Here is a 23,786-nt window from a genome sequence, read left to right on the forward strand (position 1 = left end):
AGACCTGATGTGTGATTCTGCTAAGTTGGGATGTTTGATTCCTGACAGGTTGAAGTTCAGATGTGGGATTCTAGCAAGGGTCAGGATGTGGGATTCCCGAAAACCGAATGTGCGATTCCGGTAGGTCGAGATGTATGATTCCCGATTGGAGAAGACCAGATGTGTGATTCTGGTAAGTTGGGATGTTTGATTCCTAAAGTCCTAATGTTTGATTCTAGAAGGTAACTCTACACCTGGTAAGTATAGGTAAATCATTAGAGGAGAATGACTAAGTGAGGATGCATCCTCATTCGAAGGGACATTAGACGTCGGTCCAATTTAGGTCTATTTTAGAAATCTAAATTGAAACCCTGACTAGATCCTGGTCTCGAGGAGACAGGGTCTAATTTCTATTTATTATTATTACTGTGCTAATATTTGTCTGGTAGGTTATTGGACTAATACATTTTGCAGGGCAAAAGGAGCATAAAATTCCTTGAGTGAACAATACTCGAGGCGCTTTCACACTCTTCATGGAAGGCGCCTTCGATGTTGTGGAAGATGCCTTCCGTAGGATAAAATTCAGACCTCATTGCTGTAAGGAACTAGGGCGCTAAACACATGAAAGCGCAGCGGAAAACTTCTAGTTCCTCTAGGAGATCCATGCGAAGGGAAAGAAAAATATACTAAGTCTGAACAACAACATGATAGTATACCTTTGATGCGTGCTCACAGACTCCAGACAGCTTGGATCTTAGCACGATCACACGTTCACACCTCTACAGTATCCACACGAACAAGTATCTCCGTTTGTCTCACAAACTCATAAAAATGGAGAAGAAAATTACCTAAGGTTATGCTAGCAACCAAGTAAGGTAATTTCAGCCAAGAGGAGTAGAGAAGAGGAAGGATAATGAAGAAGTAATCAAAAATGAGAGAAAAATTGCTTAAGTATTTTCATCCAATGAAAACACTTAATGAGCATTAATTTAATCAATGAGCCTTAATGAGCATTCACTCTCCATTAAGGACCACACTTGAAACTCCTCATTTTTTAATTCAATTTCAAAAATTGAATGATTCATTGAATTTTGAAAATTCAATGAATTAATCTCCATTAATCCTCACTTGAGTCTAACTCAAGTCTAATTCACTTGAGTCTAACTTGAGTCTAGTTCAATCGAGTCTTACTCAATTAATCTCATGCAATTTCAAATTCAATGAATCACTATTTCATTAATTTGAATTGTCTCCTTGAGTCTAGTTTGAATTGGACTGAATCCAATAATTAGATCCAATTGACTCTAACTTAATAAGTCCAATTCGGATGAGACTTAATCCAATGATTCATCTTATGAACCCATCTCCAAATCTACTTGTTCTTTGTGTGTGACCTAATAGGTTCTCGTAACGTTGACAATGTATCCAAATCAATATTTAGATACATAAGCAATGAGTGACATCTAGCAAGGCATCATTGCTACCCAAGTGACAAGAAAGTCGAGATCCGACCTAACCTGTCCGTGGCTATTATCTTGTATGACTTGGTCCCTCTATCCTTGATATCTAGATTGATCAATGAGGCATAAACCGTGTCATCCTCTTATCAACCTTTGTGTTTCTTGATCTCTACGTAGACACACTCAATCAAATAAGCTCAATATCTCATATTGACTCATTTGAGCATGGTCATGCTTTCTTGTGTCCTACTAATTAATGGGTCCATAGATATCACTTTCGTCATATGAAAGGGATAGATCCCATCTACATCACTCACATCCCTTTGTATAATTCATTGCATATCCAGTGATCAACTTTATTGTCCACCTTGTTATAGGTGACGTTTGCAGATACCAAAATACACAACTTCTTATGTAGGGAACCATAGTGACTTCAGGTTTAAGGACTATTCATACCGATAGTCACATGAGAATGTTTATGATACTCATATAATGATCTATGAAACATTCTCATGGCGGGTGATTCAGTATATATTCTCTAATATATACTCATGTGTCAACCTGATATCTCATATCCATGACTTGTGAGATTAAGTCATCCGTTGACCTACATGCTAGCCTCAACACATTAATATTATCCTTGTATATTTATACTTAACTAGGAATAGTTAAGAGTAGTGTTCTATATATATCTATAATATCTCACTTTCAATTCAACTAATTGATATGCTGTAGATAAGAACCTACTACCCAAGGACATTATTATACTTATTCAATCGACACTGATCTGAAATAAATATAATAACCAACTTTGGCTTTTCTTAATAATGAAATATGATACAAAATGAGCCTTTTACAATCATCTCATAATTGGTACTACGGCTAATACTAACAATTGCAGCTAAGGAGCGGGTGGTTCGGAATCAAATTTCTCACATTGGAGGTGCCTTCAAGGTTATAAAAGGGGCCTTCCATGCTCAATAAAAGGATGTTTCACCCAAGGCTTCTTCATCTACTTCTATACGAGCTTCTATACGTCCGAACGACTTTCCGACTACTCCGGTTTACTGTTGTTACTCTGCTACAACTTTGCTATGCCCGACTGCTGCTGAGAAGCCACCTAAACACTGAGCTGAAGCTAATCGACTACAAACAAGTGTTTGGTAACAAGTTAATTAATACATTTACTTTCAACAAATAAGAAGTGTAGCATGTTACACTTCTTTGACTTTCCTTGTACTTGATTACTCTTCCGGCGGTTCCAGAAGAGTTATTTAGTGGATTATCCATCGATAGGTATGTAGGACCTGGGTCTTAAGTAAGAGTTGCTGAAGGCTCCGAACCAAGTAAAATTGACCGCATGTTTTGTTGTTCGTTCTTTTATTTCGCTTGAGTCCTTAATTTTTTGCTATGCACTTGATTTTATAAAATAAAAAAGAAAAAGTTTTTCAAAACCACGTGATTCACCCCCCCCCCCTCTCACGCGTGTCTCTATCGAGCAAGTGGTATCAGAGCAGGTTCTGCTCTAAATTGGTACAACCACTAATCAAGTCAGGCGAACCATTTTTTTGGATTCTTTTTTTGGTTTTTCACATATTACTTAAATTAGTAAAACTTGTTGGGACCGAAAAGTAGCTAGAGGGGGGGGGGGGGTGAATAGCTCGTCGCTCGCTAGGTGCTCGTCGTTGCTTGTTTCTTCAAAGATGTGCAGCGGAAATACAAGAAACAAATCACACAACGTTAACAAGGTTGGTTTACTTGGTATCCACCTCACAAGAGGTGACTAGTACAAGGATCCACACCTACACACACACCCTCCACTAATAAAACTCTCCTTTATGGTAACTACCAAGGGCGGAAAGGTAATGAAATACAAGCTTACAAGCTTACAATGAGAGCAAAAACCCTAACCCTAGTTTCTTCTTCTTGCTTTGATCCGCCTCTTGACTTGGAAGAACCTCCAAGAGCCTTCAAGAACTGGCGATCTCGAGATTGAGAAGAGCTGTGGAGACGCTGGTGAAGATCTGAAATGAATCGGTGAAGAGATGCCGAAGGAAATGAACGTCTGCGGCTTAAATCGACGCTAACGGTCGAATCCCGATCGATTGGAATGCTCCCAATCGATCGGGGAGGCTTTGGATCGATCCATGGATCGATCCAGAGCGCCTTTGTGCTCTGGAAAAACGCCTGGATCGATCCACGGATCGATCCAGCGCTTATCGCGCGAAGCAGCAGCGTCCCAATCGATCCACTGATCGATTGGGACCTCTGGATCGATCCACCGATCGATCCAGAGGGGCTCTGTTCGCGGGGACTCACCGGATCGATCGACCGATCGATCCAGATCTTCTGGATCGATCCACTGATCGATCCAGATCTGCTGGATCGATTCACGGATCGATCCAGATCTGCTGGATCGATCCACGGATCAATCCAAACCTACTGGATCAATCGGCTGATCAATCTAGATCTTGGTTTTTGCCCAAAACCAAGTCCAAAGCCCCCTAAACCAACATCTAGTCAACCATAACTTGTTGGTACATAAGACCTAGCATCCGGTCACCCTTGACCAGCTAGGACTCTCTCACCAAGTGTCTGGTCAATCCCTTTGACCCACTTGGACTTTTCTCTTCTTGCCAAGTATCTGGTCACTCCCTAAGACCTACTTGGACTTTTCTTCCTCGTGCCAAGTATCCGGTCAATCCCTTTGACCTACTTGGACTCTCACCAGATGTCTGGTCAACCTTGACCCATTTGGATTTCTCTTGCCTGACTTCACTCACCAGGACTTTCCCAATTGCCTAGCTTCACTCACTAGGTCTTTCACCTGGCTTCACTCACCAGGATTTTCCTCCTGCCTAGCTTCACTCACTAGGACTTCCCAATTGCCTAGCTTTACTCACTAGGTCTTTCACCTGGCTTCACTCACTAGGATTTTCCTCCTGCCTAGCTTCACTCACTAGGTCTTTCACCTGGCTTCACTCACCAGGATTTTCCTCCTGCCTAGCTTCACTCACTAGGTCTTTCCTTCTGCCTAACATCCCAGTTAGGACTTCCCAGTCAAGTATCCGGTCATCCTTGACCTACTTGACTCTTCTTCAATCAACCTTGCATTGTCAAACATCGAAACCCAAACCAAGTTTCAAGCTTGGTCAACCAGGTCAACCTTGACCTGAGGGATGTTGCACCAACAATCTCCCCCTTTTTGATGTTTGACAATACCAACACTATCACTTACAATACCACAGCTCCAGTTAGGCTAATCCCATAGCCTAAACCTTCTTCATGCCACTAGGTAATGAATACATAAGTTAAGCCCTTCATTCTCCCCCTAAGAAGGCAAACTCCCTCTAGGTGATAAAAGCCTAACTTCCCAGTTATTCTCCTCCTATTGGCACACATCAAACCATGCCCCATTTTTGGGCACACATCAACAAATTCACTTGTTGAAAACTCTCCCCCTGAAGAGTTGCTCATCGTTGTTCACAACTTCACTCGTTGTGATCAACACGATAATGAAGGTCCCATACCCTTCATTATCCTTAACCCTACATTCTCCCCCAATGTAGGCAAATGCCCATCCTTGAGCATTATCCACTTGAAACCACTTGAACAATGAGGATATCCACTCCCCATTAAGGTTCAAACGCTCAACCTTGAGCATGTTCTTAACGGAAGATTAACCACCTTCCAAGGTTCATGAAAAATAATTTTTATGTCTTTAAAGAGTCCGTCCCCATAAAGATATGGTGGTAACTTCTGTCATTGCACCAACAATAACTTGGAATCCTTAAAACTTTAGGAAACCCAATTTTAGAAGTTTTGAGGTTCAAATATTCAAAATTTTAAAACAAACCTCAACCTAAACTTCAACTTAGCCTTCCTTAAACAATCCATCCTTGTTTTCCACACGAAAATACCCGTTTTATGTATACAAATATATTTTCAGGGGTTTGGAATGGTTACCTAGACTAAAATAAGTTCAAAGATGCTGAAATCAAACCTTCCCAGCCAAAATCAACATCTTCGATCGATTGGAGTTGGGTTCCAATCGATTGACCCCTGCTGAATCGATCCACTGATCGATTCAGTCTTCTTGGATCGATCCAGTGAGCTTCTGCTCGCGAGAAATGCCTTCTCAATCGATCGGCTGATCGATTGAGGCACTCCAATCGATCCACTGATCGATTGAAGGCCTAAAATTTCTGAAATTCAATTTCAGCCAATTTCAGAAACCCCCAAAAAAAATTCTACACAATTCCAAAAATCGTAAAAATTTGTGTAGACTTTATTTAGGGTATAATTTATCATGGAAAAATAGTTTTCTATGAAAATACATCATATTTTCAAGGATTGACACAAACTTGAGAGCTTGCAAAAACTTTAGTGTTTTCTTCAAGTTTGTGTGTAACTATTCAATGGTGATTACTATCAAAAGATAGCCTTCACCAAGGTTTTTCCAAAATCATTTTAAAAATATTTTCAAAACCAATATCCCACCATGTTCCTTGGGCTTAATGCAAATGACTTGTACATTAGCTTTCCCAATGATGGGAAAACACATAACTATGTGTTTTGATGAACTTAAAACTCAAAGAAATACACTAAATCAACATGTTGAGTTTTGTTCATCATCCTAACATCTCACTTGTATCTATTGTGCACAAAACACATACAAGTCATCTTATAAGTCTTTGTGAGATGTAAATTTTGGTTTTGCCCTAATCTAGGGATCATGCATATCTATTTAGGCATTTTGAGTGGTAAACATCCACCAAGGATGTTACTTGTTGATTCCACTTGTTTATAAATGGCATTTGTCCTTAATTTTAAGGAAATAAACATAATGCATGATAATGTTATGACATACATCAAAAAGAAATAATTTTCAAAAGAAAATTTTCTTATAACTACATGATGTATGTATAGCATGACATGATATTTTTGTATTTTCATGATAAGGCATGAGTGCAAAAATAAAACATGATGCCATGGTATATAATGAGCAAACAATCATGGCAAAGTCTAGCATAAATAAAGTACCTAGATTACCTATCTAAGTATCATTAATCTTAGCTAATCCTAAAACTTAAACCCTAGATTGCCCAAAGTGCTTCAAGAGAGTGCCAAAACCTAAAGGGGCATTTCTAATTCTCTTGATTAATTTATGCCAATTGAAATTAAGCTTATTCCACAAATGTTGGCATATTTTATTTTTCCACAAGAGTAGCACTTTAAATTAAGGCTCAAATTACCTTTAATTTCCTAAGAACATACCAAAATCCCAACTTGGTAGGTCTTATGATTTTCCAATATGTGCCATTTTAAAATAAAACCAAAACTTCTCAAATTTGGCACATTTTACTCTTTCAAGGAGTAAATCATAAATCCATTTCATTTCCAAAAGTTTATAATAACTTTGAAAATGCTCCTTGAGTGTCAATTTCTTCAAAGTTGGGTTAACTACCCTTCTTCTTAGAGTTGACACTCTCTAACCCATCTATGGGGTAGAGAAGATGCTCCTAGGAACCCAAAACCTATTGGTGCTCCTTGGATGCTCTAGGTATTCACTAGGGATAACTTCCCTAGATACCTTCCTAGTGAGCTTGTTTGGCTTCTTAGAAGCCTTGGTCACTTTTTCTAGATCAACCCTAGGGATTGCTTCCCTTGTCACCTTGTTAGTGACTTTCTTAGACTTCTTAGAAGTCTTAGTCACATTTATTGCAAAAATACTCTTAGGAATAACCTTCCTAGTATTTTTGACTTGACCACTAGACCTAGGGTTGGTTCCATAACTATATGGAACCTTATGGTAAGAGGGCACATCCTTCTTAGCCTTGGGTTTGTATCCCAAACCTCTATGGCCATTAGATGACCTTTGTGCTCCTAGACCTAGGCTATGCTCATTTTGCCCTTTTAGGATATTCTCCATCCTTTTTAGGGTCTTTTCCATTTTATCAAGCCTTGACCTCAAGACTTGATTTTCTATCATTAAATCCTTAGATTTTGATTTTTCATTACACCCATGAGTATTTTTGTTTCTAGACTTATAACTATGATCCTTAGTGTGATTGCTTAGATTTTTATCTATCTTCCTAATCCTAGGTGTGGTAGTCTTAGCATGATAAGCTACATGATTTTCTTTAATTTTATCATGCCTCCTATTTTCATGATAAATAGCATTAAAATGATATAAACTTGAATTAGCATGCTTTTTACCATTATGCAAGGGAATAGGCTCAATGAAAGTTACCTTTCTTTTCACCTTAGAGGCTCCCCCTTGAATTGAGCTTCCTCCTTGAGCCTTGACCATCTTCTTCCCCTTGGGGCATTGACTTCGGTAATGCCCCTTTTGATTGCAAGAGAAACATATAATATGCTCCTTGCTCTTCTTTGTATTGGGGATGGTCTCCTTGGGCTTCACCTTGCCCTTTTGTGCCACTTGGCCCTTCTTCTTGATCAATTTAGGGCATTTACTTTTGTAATGCCCATGTTCCCTACATTCAAATCATATGATATGATTTTTATTATTAATTGAAATGTTTATACCTTTGCTTGTAGGGGTGACATCTTCTCCTTTTGATCCGGAGGTAGAAGCTTCCTCTTGATCCGAAGATATTCCTCCATTCGATTTTACTTGACTTGCGGAGGTGGAAGCTTCTTCATCCTCATCTTCTCTTGACCCGGATGTGGAGGATTCTTCTTGCTCTTGCTCCGGTGTCAATGAAGATTGCTCCCCCTCAATCCTAGAGGTGGAGGCTTCACCTTCTTCTTCATCCTCTTGTACATGAAACAAGGAATATGCTCCTTCCTTGCTCTTTTGATTGCACTCCTTTGAGGATGAAGCTTCTTGGACTTCCTCTTCTTCGGAAGTTGAGCATCTCTCAACTTCGGAGTCCTCCTCTTGATATTGCTCCAATGAGTCGCCCTCTTTGGATTCCTCTTGATTCGGTACAGTGGAGGGTTCTTCATGGATTGTTGCCAATTTGCTCCAAAGCTCCTTGGCATCCTTGAATTCTCCAACTTGAGCCAAAATATTGCTTGGCAATAAGTTGACCAAAAGCTTGGTCACTTTATCGTTTGCCTTGCTCCTTTGAACTTGCTCTTGACTCCATTTGCTTTTCTTGAGAGGCTTGCCCTTGGAGTTTGTTGGAGCTTCAAATCCTTCCATGAGAGCAAACCATTGCTCTATCTCCATCATCAAGAAATTTTCGATTCTTGATCTCCAAGAATCGAAGCTTGTGGATGTGTACGATGGAGCCACCCTTGTGTCAAATCCAAGTCCATCTTGGAATTGCATCTTGAAGTTGAGCTTCTTGAATTCTTTGACTTTGATGAATTTGCTCCAACTTCTTCACCCTCTAGCTTTGCTTGTTTTGTTTGTCCCTTCCGGCGATGATTCCGGTGAAGAGCGGCCTCGCTATGATACCACTTGTTGGGACCGAAAAGTAGCTAGAGGGGGGGTGAATAGCTCGTTGCTCGCTAGGTGCTCGTCGTTGCTTGTTTCTTCAAAGATGTGCAGCGGAAATACAAGAAACAAACCACACAACGCTAACAAGGTTGGTTTACTTGGTATCCACCTCACAAGAGGTGACTAGTCCAAGGATCCAGACCTACACACACACCCTCCACTAATAAAACTCTCCTTTATGGTAACTACCAAGGGCGGAGAAGCCCTACAAGACTCAATACAAGAAGAAAGGGAAAGGTAATGAAATACAAGCTTACAAGCTTACAATGAGAGCAAAAACCCTAACCCTAGTTTCTTCTTCTTGCTTTGATCCGCCTCTTGACTTGGAAGAACCTCCAAGAGCCTTCAAGAATTGGCGATCTCGAGATTGAGAAGAGCTATGGAGACGCTGGTGAAGATCTGAAATGAATCGGTGAAGAGATGCCGAAGGAAATGAACGCCTGCGGCTTAAATCGACGCTAACGGTCGAATCCCGATCGATTGGAATGCTCCCAATCGATCGGGGAGGCTTTGGATCGATCCACGGATCGATCCAGAGCGCCTCTGTGCTATGGAAAAACGCCTGGATCGATCCACGGATCGATCCAGCACTTATCGCGCTAAGCAGCAGCGTCCCAATCGATCCACTGATCGATTGGGACCTCTGGATCGATCCACCGATCGATCCAGAGGGGTTCTGTTCGCGGGGACTCACCGGATCGATCGACCGATCGATCCAGATCTTCTGGATCGATCCACTGATCGATCCAGATCTGCCGGATCGATTCACGGATCGATCCAGATCTGCTGGATCGATCCACGGATCAATCCAAACCTATTGGATCAATCGACTGATTAATCCAGATCTTGGTTTTTGCCCAAAACCAAGTCCAAAGCCCCCTAAACCAACATCTAGTCAACCATGACTTGTTGGTACATAAGACCTAGCATCCGGTCACCCTTGACCAGCTAGGACTCTCTCACCAAGTGTCTGGTCAATCCCTTTGACCCACTTGGACTTTTCTCTTCTTGCCAAGTATCCGGTCACTCCCTATGACCTACTTGGACTTTTCTTCCTCGTGCCAAGTATCCGGTCAATCCCTTTGACCTACTTGGACTCTCACCAGATGTCTGGTCAACCTTGACCCATCTGGATTTCTCTTGCCTGACTTCACTCACCAGGACTTTCCCAATTGCCTAGCTTCACTCACCAGGATTTTCCTCCTGCCTAGCTTCACTCACTAGGACTTCCCAATTGCCTAGCTTTACTCACTAGGTCTTTCACCTGACTTCACTCACCAGGATTTTCCTCCTGCCTAGCTTCACTCACTAGGTCTTTCACCTGGCTTCACTCACCAGGATTTTCCTCCTGCCTAGCTTCACTCACTAGGTCTTTCCTTCTGCCTAACATCCCAGTTAGGACTTCCCAGTCAAGTATCCGGTCATCCTTGACCTACTTGACTCTTCTTCAATCAACCTTGCATTGTCAAACATCGAAACCCAAACCAAGACTCAAGCTTGGTCAACCAGGTCAACCTTGACCTGAGGGATGTTGCACCAACAAAACTTTCCCTTTCAAGTAATTATTTCTCGTTCAATTTTACTGAAAATTGGTGCAACACCATTCGAGTTGCCGACACATTTTTTATTTTCTCAAACATTACTAATCCAAGACTAAGTCTTGGTACGTTTTTCAGTTTTTCTCTTTTAGCACATCAAATGGCCCAACTTGAGGGATTTAGCGTCGCTCGTCCTCCTCTTTCCAACGAAAATGACTTTTTATACTAGAAGAAAAGGATGGAAGTTTATTTGAAGATGGACATCGAGTAATAGTTCATCATCCGATGAGGGTACCGGGCACCTATAGATGAAGCAACAAAAGTACCACTCAATCCAGAAAGATAGAGTCCAGAAGATAAAAAGAAAGCTCAGATCGACTCCAAAGCATTGAACATGATCCAGTGCGGACTCACAAAGGAAGAGCTCAACTGAGTCGGTCCGCGCGAGAAGGTAAAGGAGCTTTGGGACAAGCTTATCGAGCTACACAAAGGAACTCCCAATTCGAAAGTAACGAAATGCGACATACTTCTCAATTCATTATTTAACATTAAAATGCAGGATGGTAAAATCGTGAATCAACTTCACTTTCAAATCAAGGACATCCTCAATGACCTTCACTTAATCAGACACCAGCTCAAAAATCGAGACGTAGTAAGGTACACACTTAACTCATTTCCTCAGAATGCATGTGGGCATCAATTATAGATGCTTATAAGGTTTTGAGGAATCTCTCCAAGTCAAGATTAAATGAATTGTTTTGCAAGCTTGAATTGCATGAACAAACTAATGGCCAAAAGGTCGAGAAAGGAATTGCCTTTCTTGCAAGTACATCGAAAGGAACTAAACTTGAAATTGAGACTGAATCCAAATCAGAGTTAGACAAAGAAAAGCAACTAGTGAACCTGGTAAGGAAAATGTTCACTAGATGCAAGAGAAGTTTCACCAAATGGGACATGAAGAAGATGTCCAAGTCTGCATCCAACAACACAGAAGTAAATATCATGTGCTACGGCTGTAATAAGAAGGGGCACTTTAAACATGAATGCATGAATGAAGACCAAGTCAAGAAGACAAAGCAAAAAAAAAAAAGCACTAAAAGTGACTTGGGATGAGTCTTTGGATGGATCAGGAGCAGATGAAACGAAGCAAGCAACCTACCTCGTACTGATGGCAACCGGAGTTGACTCGGACGAATAAGATAAGTCTGAATACGAGTCAAGCTATGAATCTTCATCCGGGTTAGACCGACCCGAGGTAAATTCTTTTATCAACATAAATTCATTTAAAGTAATTGCTTGCCTAAACAAAAGATTAATTAAAATCGAGGAACACACTAAATAACTCCTAAAGGAAAATAACATCCTTAAGAAACAACTGAACATAAACTCAGTGACTAGCTAAGTTCAAGACAAAGATTCAACTCAAGTTACAAAACTTGAGGAAGAAAACTCTATCCTGAAAAGTCAAGCCAACAAGCTCAAAGGGCAGTTGGAAAAGTTTACCTCGTGAACCAAATATCTAAATATGATGCTTGGATCCTAAAGAGCTGTGTACAATAAAATGGACTTGGATACAAGTCTAACACCACGATTAAATCATTTTTAACTTTAACTCAAAATTCAAAATTAGCTAAAGCTTGAGTTGTGAAAGCGTGTCTAACTACACAAGTAGGACTCAATCAATACTATATACCAAAAGATAAAATTCACTATATAAATCCATATAAACCAAATAAATCACTCTTAACCTCACAAATAAATTTAAAGAATAAAATAAATAAACCTAAATTAAACAAAAACAAAATCAATATAAACTCAAGCTATAACCAAGCCTACTATAACTATAAAGAAAATTGACACAAACTTAAAACCTAAATCCAAAAGTCCAATAATTTAGGGGAGACTCCAAACTAATTGACACCTCTAAAAATAATAATTTACCCAAGTGGGTAATTAGGACTAGATTAAATAGGGACAAAAGTTTAAGTTGATAAACGGTACTGGTGAAGTTTTGGATGATAGTAGGTTAGGGAAGCTATGCCTATATATGTCTAGGAAGATATGACTTCGACCTGGTGCATTTGGCTTAGTGGAACTAACTGAAGCTACCCTTTACTAATCCTAACTGATTAGACTAGAGTTTTGTATTAATTTCAATGAATAGAACTATTTGAAAAACTTTGAAGGCATGGTTACTCTAATGATGTCCAGATGACTCACCACAGTTTAGAAGTTTATCCAAAAAATGCTTGTTTGTTGAACCCAAAGATAAACTTGAATCTAAAACAAGGTTAAACCAAACTCTAAATTTCAACCTAACTTATCTCACAAAATTATAGGATTTCCTGATTGAAAATATAGATCGAGTGAGATGACTAAGGATTAAATTAAAATTAACTCTTATTAAAATCAAATTTAAATTTAAATTTAAATTAAATTCTATTAAATTAAAATTAAAAGTCAAATTCAAATTAATTAAAATTAAAACACTTAATAAATAAAAAAATGCTATTACCGCCACCAAAGGCACCTTTGACCCAATTGGAGGCACCCTCGAGATGGGTAGCAAAAATCCCGCCCTAACCAACTAAAGGCGCCTTCAGTCGGTTGAAGGCACCCTCCATAGCATATGGGAGATATCTTCCATCAGGTTGAAGGCGCCTTCAACCCTGTTTTTTGTTGGTGCAATATTCCCTAGGTCAAGGTTGACCTGATTGACTGAGCTTGAATTGGGTCAAGCTCGAGTCTTGATGGTTAAGTTTCAATGTTTGACAATACATGTAGACAACACATGGAGATTGCGGGTGCGATTGTTCATGTGGGGAGATTGTGAAGGAGAGTCAAGTAGGTCAAGGTTGGCTGGATACTTGACTGAAAAATCCTGGTGAGTGAAGCCAGGTGAAAGTCCTGGTGAGTGAAGCCAGACAGTTGTGGAAAGTCCTGGTGAGTGAAGCTAGGCAGAAAGAAAGTCCCGGTGAGTGAAGCCGGGCAGTTGAAAGTCCTGGTGAGTGAAGCCAGGCAGTTGTGAAAGACTTAGTGAGTGAAACTAGGCAGTATGGGAAGTCCTGGTGAGTGAAGCTAGGCAGAAGGGAAGTCCTGGTGAGTGAAGCCAGGCACAGGAAATCCAGATGGATCAAGGCTGATCGGACATCTGGTGTTGGGAAGTCCAAGTAGGTCAAAGGGATTGACTGGATACTTGGCACGAGGAAATCCAGATGGATCAAGGTTGATCGGACATCTGGTGTTGGGAAGTCCAAGTAGGTCAAAGGGATTGACCGGATACTTGGCACGAGGAAATCCAGATGGATCAAGGTTGATCGGACATCTGGTGGAAGGAAGTCCAAGTGGGTAATGGAGGACCGAACACTTGCACAAAGAGAAAGACCAGATGAATCAAAAGTTGATGAACTCTTAGCGGTCGTAAGTCCAATAGGGAGTTGGCATGGAACTAGGAAGTTCAGACGTAGTAAACTTCCGAAGACCATAACTTTTGACTCGGATATCAAAATGAGGTGATCTTGGATGCGAAATGAAGCTAATTTCAAGCTCTACATAGATTTTTGCTTCCTAATCTATTGGCCAATTGATTGGGGGGTTCAATCGATTGATCAATCGATTGGGTGACATGATTTTATGCAGAAAAGCTGTGGATCGATTGGGTAATCGATCGAAACTTCCCCAATCGATTGCTCAATTGATTGGGAGAGTTTTGAGCGAACAGTAAGCTTCTAAATCGATCAATTGATCGATTGAAGCCTCCAATCGATCGACCGATAGATTGGAGTGCTGGAAATCGCTCGAGAAGCCTTGAATCGATCGGGCAATCGATTCAGGGCGATTCCAGAGAGCACAGAGGTGCTCTGGATCGATCAATCGATTGATCCAAAGCCTCCATAATCGATTGGGAGCAATCCAATTGATTGGGATTCGACTGTTGGCGTAAATATAGACGTTGGTGAGCGTTTTCTTTGACAGAGCTTCATTCCTTCTCAACAGGCGATCATAGAAAAGCCTCCACAGCGATTCTTTCATCCTCACCACCAGTTCTTGAAGGTTCTTGGAGGCACGCCCAAGTCAAGAGGCGAGTTACGATAAGAAGGCGAGTTACGATAAGAAAAAGAAGAAGCTAGGGTTTCATTGTATAAAATCTTGTAAGATTTATTTGTATTTGGCTTCCTTCTTTCTTATTGTTGTATTGTGAGATTGTAAGGCTTCTCTGCCTTCGGTAGTTACCGTAAAGGAGTGTTTTCATAGTGGAGGGTACGTGAGTGTGTAGATCCTTGGACTAGTCACCACTTCTTGAGGTGGATACCAAGTAAATCCCTAGAGTTAGCGTTGTTGTTTTTGGCTCTTGTATTTTTCGCTGCACATCATCCCAAGAAGCGAGCAACGACGAGCACGACGATCGCGAAGAGCTATTCACTCCCTCTCTAGCTACATTTTGACCCCAACAAGTGGTATCAGAGCGAGGTTGCTCTTCACCGGAATCATCGCCGGAAGGGGCAAAAATCTAGAGGGTGAAGAAGTTGGAGCAATTCTACAAGTCAAAGACTTCATCAAAAGCTCAACTTCAAGATGGAATTCCGAGATGGACTCGGATTCGACACAAGGGTGCCTCCACCATATGTATCCACGAGTTTCGATTCTTGGAAATCAAGAATTGAAAATTTTCTTATGATAGAGATAGAGCAATGGTTTGCTCTAATAGAAGGCTTCAAAGTTCCAAAAAGTTCAAAGGGCAAGATCCTCAAGAAAAGCAAATGGAGTCAAGAGCAAATTCAAAGGAGCGAGGCAAATGATAAAGTGACCAAGCTTTTGGTCAATTTATTGCCAAGCAATATATTGACTCAAATTGGAGAATTTGAGGATGCCAAAGAGCTATGGAGCAAGTTGGCCAAGCTTCATGAAGAACCCTCCACTGTACCAATCCAAGAAAAATCCAAAGAGGGCGACTCAATGGAGAAAGATCAAAAGGAAGAGGATTCCGAAGTTGAGAGATGCTCAACTTCTGAAGAAGAAATCCAAGAAGCTTCATCTTCAAAGGAATACAATGAAAAGGGCAAAGAGGGAGCATACTCCTTGTTCCATGTACAAGATGAAGAAGTCTCCACCTCTAGGATTGAGGGGGAGCGACCCTTGTTGACATCGGATCAAGAAGAAGGAGAAGCTTCTACATCCGGATCAAATGGAGAAGAAGACAATGTATCCTCCAAAAATCAAGAAACATCAAAAGGAGGAGCAATTGTCATCCCTACATGTGAAGGTATAAGTATTTCAATTAAAAATAAAAATCATATCATATGTTTTGAGTGTAGGAAACATGGGCACTACAAAAGTAAGTGCCCTAACTTGGCAAAGAAGAAGGGCCAAGTGACACTAAAGGACAAGGAGAAGCTTAAGGAGACCGTCTCCGCTACAAAGAAGAGCAAGGAGCACATTGTGTGTTTCTCGTGCCATACAAAAGGACATTACCGGAGTCAATGTCCTAAGGGGAAAAAAGCGGTCAAAGCTAAAGGAGGAAGCATGGATCAAGGGGGAGCTTCAAAGGTAAAATGCAAGGTATCATTTATTGAGCCTACCTCTTTAAATTATAGTAAAAAAGCATGCTAGTTCTAATTTATATCATTTTAATGCTATTTACCATAAAAATCGGAAGAATGATAGTATTAAGGAAAAACATGTAGCTCTTCATGCTAAAACTACCACACCTAGGTCTAGGAAGGTAGATAAAAATTTAGGCAAGAATTCTAAGGATTTTAGTTACAAGCCTAAAATTAAAAATGCTCAAGGATTAAATGAAAAACCAAAAACTAAGGATTTAATGAGAGAAAATCGAGTCTTGAGATCAAGACTTGATAAATTAGAAAAGACCCTAAAAATGATGAAAAATATCCTAAAAGGGCAAAATGAGCAAAATCTAAGTTTAGGACAACAAGGATCATCCAAAGGTCATAGAGGTTTGGGATACAAACTTAAAACCAAAAAGGATGTGCCCTCTTACCATAGAGTTCCATATAGTTATGGAACTAACTCTAGGCCTAGTGGTCAAGTCAAAAATACAAGGGAAGTTATCCCTAGAAGTATTTTTGCAACAACAAATATGACTAAGACTTCTAAAAGGTCTAAGAAAGTCACTAAGAAGGTCACAAGGGAAGTAATTCCTAGAGTTGACCTAGAACATGTGACCAAGGCTTCTAAGAAGCCTAACAAGGTCACTAGGAAGGTATCTAGGGAAGTTATCCCTAGTGAGTACCTAGAGCATCCAAGGAGCACCAATAGATTTTGGGTTCCTAGGAGCATTTTCTCTACCCCTTAGATGGATTAGAGAGTGTCAACTCAAATTGAAAGGGTGGTTAACTTAATCATGATAAAGTTGACACTCGGAGAGTATTTTCAAAGTTGTTGTTAACCTTTGAAAATGAAATGGATAAATAAGTTACTCTTGGAAAGGGTAAGATGTGCCATAATTTGAAAAATTGGATATAATTTTAATTGGCATAAGAAATCAAGTGTAAAGAAATGCCAAGTTGGGATTTTGGTATTTTCTTGGGAAATAGTGGGCAATGTAGGATCAAATTTTAAGTTAACTAAGGATAAGGATACTTAGATAGATAATCTAGGTATTATATTTATGCAAATTTGCCATGTTTTGCTTGACCATCATATGTCATGACATCATATTTATTTATTTGTTTTTTTTCATGTTTTATTATGAAAAATACAAAAATATCATATCATGACATACGTACATCATGTAGTTATAGGAAATCTTCCTTTGAAAATTATTTTATTTTGATGTATGCCATAATATATCATGCATTATGTTTAATTCCTTGCAATTAAGGACTAAATGGCATTTACTAACAAGTAACATTTTTGGTGGATGTTTATATTTTAAAATGCCTAGATAGATATGCATGATCCCTAGTTTAGGTCAAAACCGAACTTTGCATCTCACAAAAGGACTATAAGGAGACTTGTGTGTGTTTTCGTGCACATTAAATACAAGTGAGATGTTAGGGTGATGAACAAAACTCAAGATGTTGATTTAGTACATTCTTTTGAGTTTTATGTTCATCAAAACACATAGTTATGTGCTTTCCAATCATTGGGAAAGCTAGTGTACAAGTCATGTACATTGAGCCCAAGGAACATGGTTGGATATTGGTTTTTAAAATGATTTTAAAATGATTTTAAAATGATTTCGGAAAACCTTGATGAAGTCTATCTTTTGATAGTAATCATCATTGAATAGTTAGGCACAAACTTGGAAGAAAACACTAAAGTTTTTACAAGTTTTCAAGTTTATGTCAATATTTGAAAATAGGAAATATTTTCATAGAAAACTATTTTTCCTTGATAGTGTATACCCTAAGTAGTGTCTACATGAATTTTCATGATTTTTCGAATTTTGTAGAATTTTTGAGGAGTTACTGAAGTTGACTGAAATTGAATTTCAACAATTTCAGGCCTCCAATCGATCACCCAATAGATTGGAGTGCCTCAATCGATTGGGTGATCGATTGAGAGGCGTTTTCTCGCAAGTAGAAGCTTGTTGGATCGATCCACCGATCCATCCAAATGGTTTGAATCGATCCATTGATCGATTGAATCACTGATTTCAGCTGGGAAAGCTTGTTTTCAGTGATTTAAACCATTTTTTTTATCTAGGTAACCATTCCTAACCCCTTGAAACATATTTATATACATTTAGGGGGAGTTTTCATGATGAAAACAAGGATGGATTGGTTAAGGAAGACTAAGTAGAGGTTTAGGTTGAGGTTTGGTTTCATTATTGAATTTTTGAACCTCAAAACTTCTAAATTTGGGTTTCCTAAAGATTTAGGGATTCCAAGTCATTGTTGGTGCAATGACAGAAGTGGCGTGCATGTTTTTAGGGGGAGTTACTTTTTAAGGACATGAAAATCTATTTTTCATACACCTTGGGAGGTGGTTAACCTTCCTTAGCGTAAATGCTCAAAGTTGGACATTTGCTTACAATGGAGAGTGGATATCTTCATTGTTCACGGGGTATATGCTCAAGGTTGAGCGTTAAGAATAATGAAGGGTATGAGACCTTCGTTATTGTGCTGTGAAGAACGAGTGAAGTTGTGAACAATGTTAGGTAACTCTTCAGGGGGAGAGTTTTTGATGTGTGCCAATAGGGGGAGAATGTAGGGTTAAGTTAGGTCTTCATTACCTAAGAGGGAGGTTGCCCTCTAGAAAAGGAGGAGAATGGAGGGAATCCTCATTCATATATTGGCATGAAGGAGGTTGAGGCTATGAGATTAGCCTAACTTAAAGGAGGTATTGTCAAACATCAAAAAGGGGGAGATTGTTGGTGCAATATTCCCTAGGTCAAGGTTGACCTGGTTGACTGAGCTTGAATTGAGTCAAGCTTGAGTCTTGATGGTTAAGTTTCGATGTTTGACAATACATGTAGACAACACATGGAGATTACGGGTGCGATTGTTCATGTGGGGAGATTGTGAAAGAAAGTCAAGTAGGTCAAGGTTGACTGGATACTTGACTGAAAAATCCTGGTGAGTGAAACCAGGTGGAAGTCCTGGTGAGTGAAGCCAAACAGTTGTGGAAAGTCCTAGTGAGTGAAGCTAGGCAGAAGGAAAGTCCCGGTGAGTGAAGCCGGGCAGTTGAAAGTCCTGGTGAGTGAAGCGAGGCAGTTGTGAAAGACCTAGTGAGTGAAGCTAGGTAGTATGGGAAGTTCTGGTGAGTAAAGCTAGGCAGAAGGGAAGTCCTGATGAGTGAAGCCAGACACAGGAAATCCAGATGGATCAAGGCTGATCGGACATCTGGTGTTGGGAAGTTCAAGTAGATCAAAGGGATTGACTGGATACTTGGCACGAGGAAATCCAGATGGATCAAGGTTGATCGGACATCTGGTGTTAGGAAGTCCAAGTAGGTCAAAGGGATTGACCGGATACTTGGCACGAGGAAATCCAGATGGATCAAGGTTGATCGGACATCTGGTGGAAGGAAGTCCAAGTGGGTAATGGAGGACCGAACACTTGCACAAAGAGAAAGACCAGATGAATCAAAAGTTGATGAACTCTTAGCGGTCGTAAGTCCAATAGGGAGTTGGCATGGAACTAGGAAGTTCGGACGTAGTAAACTTCCGAAGACCATAACTTTTGACTCGGATATCGGAATGAGGTGATCTCAAATGCAAAACGAAGCTAATTTCAAGCTCTACACAGATTTCTACTTCCTAATCGATTGGCCAATCGATTGGGGGGTTGAATCGATTGGGCGATGTGATTTTGTACAGAAAAGCTGTGGATCGATTGAGTAATCGATCGAAACTTTCCCAATCAATTGGTCAATCGATTGGGAGAGATTTTGAGCAAAAAGTAAGCTTCTGAATTGATCAATTGATCGATTGAAGCCTCCAATTGATTGGTCGATAGATTGGAGCACTGGAAATCGCTCGAGAAGCCTTGAATCGATCGGGCAATCGATTCAGGGCGATTCCAGAGAGCATAGAGGCACTCTGGATTGATCGGTCGATTGATCAAAGCCTCCCCAATCGATTGGGAGCAATGCAATCAATTGGGATTCGACCGTTGGCGTAAATATAGACGTTGGCAAGCGTTTTCTTCGACAGAGCTTCATTCCTTCTCCACAGGCGATCACAGAAAAACCTCCACAGCGATTCTTTCATCCTCACCACCAGTTCTTAAAGGTTCTTGGAGGCACGCCCAAGTCAAGAGGCGAGTTACGATAAGAAGAAGAAGAAGCTAGAGTTTCATTGTATAAAATCTTGTAAGATTTATTTGTATTTGGCTTCCTTCTTTCTTATTGTTGTATTGTGAGATTGTAAGGCTTCTCCGCCTTCGGTAGTTACCATAAAGGAGTGTTTTCATAGTGGAGGGTGCGTGAGTGTATAGATCCTTGGACTAGTCACCTCTTCTTGAGGTGGATACCAAGTAAATCCCTAGAGTTAGCGTTGTTGATTTTGGCTCTTGTATTTTTCGCTGCACATCATCCCAAGAAGCGAGCAACGACGAGCACGACGATCGCGAAGAGCTATTCACCCCCCCTCTAGCTACATTTCGACCCCAACATTTTTCACAGTGAACAAAGACCTTATCTATTGGCGTTTTCCCCTCTATCAAGGCGCCTTATAGGAACAAGTTAAACCCTTTTCTCAAGTTTTCTACCTCCAAGGCTCAATAATGCCTCCTAGGTATATTCTAGCTTAATCTATCTAGTTAATGTTTGGCTGCTTGTATGTTTCCTTTGTAAATCTGTGTTTGCATATGACACTGTGCTACTTTAGGAAATGGAAATGTTGCTTCTACCTCGAGTAACACCCAATTTGCCGATGTTAGATTTTCCACTGAGCGATTTAGGCTAGATTTTCTATAGCATACATATATTGCACTTAAATCTAGGTTTCTGAGTTGGTTCATTTGTTAGTTAGAGCCCTAGAGCCAATCATTTGATGATTGTATTATGGACTCATTATATCATATTCTTATATAAATAAAGGCATTTTGTTTTGGTTATTATACTTACTTGTATTGGTGCCAAATAAACTAAGTATAATAGCGTCCTTGAGTAGAAGGTTCTCACCGATATCAATCGGTTAGTTGAACTGATAGTGAGATGATATAGGGAACACTACTCTTAATCATTCCTGGTCGAGTATTAACATTCAGGGACAATGTTAATGCAATAAGACTAGTATGTAGGTCAACTCGATGACTTGATCTCACAAGTCATGGATATGGAGATATCAAGTTGACACATGGGTATGTATTGGAGAATGTATACTGAATGACCCGCCATGAGAAAGTATCATGGATCGTTATATGAGTGTCATATACTTTCTCATGTGGCTATTAGTATGACTACTAGTCCTTAGACCTGAAGTCACCATGGTTCCCTACATAAGGAGTTATGTACTTTGGTTTCGTCAAACGTCACCCGTAACTGGGTGGACTATAAAGGCGATTACTGATTATGTAATAAATTATGCAGAGGGATGTGAGTGATGTAGATGGGATCTATCCCTCCTATATGACGGGAGAGACATCGATATTTTTGATAGAGTGAGACCACGAAGTGCATGGCCATGCCCAAATGAGTCAATATGAGATATTGAGCTCATTTGATTGAGTGAGTCTACTTGGAGTTCAAGATTTAGATTGATTAGAGGATGACACGGTCTATGCCTCACATTGATCAATCTAGATGTCTAGGATAGAAGGACACTTGTCATATATTGTGAGCAGTCACAATTAGTAGTCACAAGGTGATGTTGGATCTCAACATTCTTGTAACTTGGGTAGTAATGATGTATTGCTAGATACCGCTCATTACTTATGCTTCTAAATGAGTTTAGGGGCATTGCCAACGTTACAAGAACCTATTGGGTCACACACAAAGAACAAGTGGATGGAGATTAGGTTCATATTATGAACCAAGAGGATTAGATTCATGTGATGAATCAAATTGGATTAAGAGTAATCCTAATTGGGCTAATTGAGTTGGACTCAAGTTGATTCATGTGTTCAATGAGTCTAATTTAGATTATGACTCATTGAATCAATTTAATTAAATGAATTAGATTCATTATATTAAATTGGCTTGAATTAAATGGTTGGATTAGATCAACCATGAGAGAGATTAAGTCAAGTTTGACTTGACTTGAGAGGAAGAGGAAGAGTCAAGTTTGACTTGCCTATTTGCCACATCATTAGTGATTTGGCATTAGGAAAACTAATGATGATGTGCCACATCATCAAAGTGTGCCACCTCATGGGGGTTATAAATCTATTCTCTTTAATGGCCACATTTAATGAGAATGGGGGTTACCTTTTTGGTTTTGAATGAGAATGAATTTTTCATTCACTCACATTCACATCATCTTCTTCCTCAAGCTCTCTTTTTGCTCCTTCTCTTCTCTTGGTCGTGGGTTTCAAGCAAGGGAGAAGAAAGGAGAGTGAATCTAATCCAAGAAGAAAGGTTAGTGAAAGTCACATAGAGATTTTAGAGGAGTGTGTTCTCTTCTTTTCCTTTCTTCTTCTTCCAATCCCATCCGAGAGCATCAAGAAGTGCTAGCACACTTGTGGTGTTCTCTTCTCCATCCTTGTGTGTTAGAGAACACATCTTGTTCGTGTGGATACTTCTAGAGAGTTGTCTACTTTGACAACTAGAGATCCGGCATCTCCTTGGACAAGCGGGACTCGCGAAGGGCACGCATCAAAGGTATAAGATTTTCTCCATGTAGATCTAAGTGTAGATCTAGGTAAACTCGTAGTCGTAGGTTTTTTAAAAAATTTCTTTGCACGGATCCGTTGGCTAGGGAGTTTCGGGGTTTCCGCGACGCGAAAAAGCGGTTTTCGCGGCCCGAAAAACCCAACATCATTTTCACCAGATATTGTGTACCTATCATTGATGTCATTGACTTTACTAGTTATATATGATAGTTTACTATATTATTCAGTAAACGTAGACTTATGTGCATAGTTTTACAGCAACCTAGTCAAGATCGACAATCTGACATACTCCACTAGAGTTGATGGGAAGGACTTTAGTTTCTCTCCCACTTTCCTACATGATAGCTTAGGACTTAGGAGGTCTACCTGTCTATTTTTGTGTTACCCTATTAGGGATTTGTCATTTGGCGAACCCTACTCCCACGTTACATTGGATACTATCCAGATGTATTTTTGTTAGGGAGGAGAGACTACCTACTATGACTAACTTTAGGTCACTTTCCCTTAGGTTTAGGACTATGTCCTGTATCAAGTCTTGACCACCTATATTCTGTCGATCACATCTCGCAACATTGCAATAATGTGACCCTCCCACTCTTTCTTCTTGTATGCACTATGCCAGTGTCTAGACATTGATATTGCATTGCACATAATTCAGAATATCATCCATGCATCCAGTCTCATCACTAGGAAGCAGGTTCATATGCCCTATTGTCACATTTTGATATATATATTTTTGACTATCGGGGTAGATATGACCTACCGTCCACTTCCCTTAGTGTGTATGACGATATTGGTCAACGTTAGCTTGCATTAGTGCATATAGATGTCACCGCTCATGGGGGGCTAGTTTGGAGAGTGGGACCACAGCTAGACGCTCCAGGCAAGGCCGATGACGATTTTCCACCTATCATTCTAGCCGAGGGAGAGGAGTTGCTATCATTTACAGCCAAGGAGCTCTTTGGACCTTCTTCGACCCAACCCTCGACTTCGTTATCTATCGAGGTCCGTCTTGCTCGACTTGAGGAGTCCTCTGCTCAGATCTAGCAGTTAGTCTCAGATGGATTCAACACTATTCAGGGAGAGATGACCATCA

Source organism: Zingiber officinale, chromosome 8A, assembly GCF_018446385.1.
Source record: "Zingiber officinale cultivar Zhangliang chromosome 8A, Zo_v1.1, whole genome shotgun sequence".
NCBI lineage: Eukaryota > Viridiplantae > Streptophyta > Magnoliopsida > Zingiberales > Zingiberaceae > Zingiber > Zingiber officinale.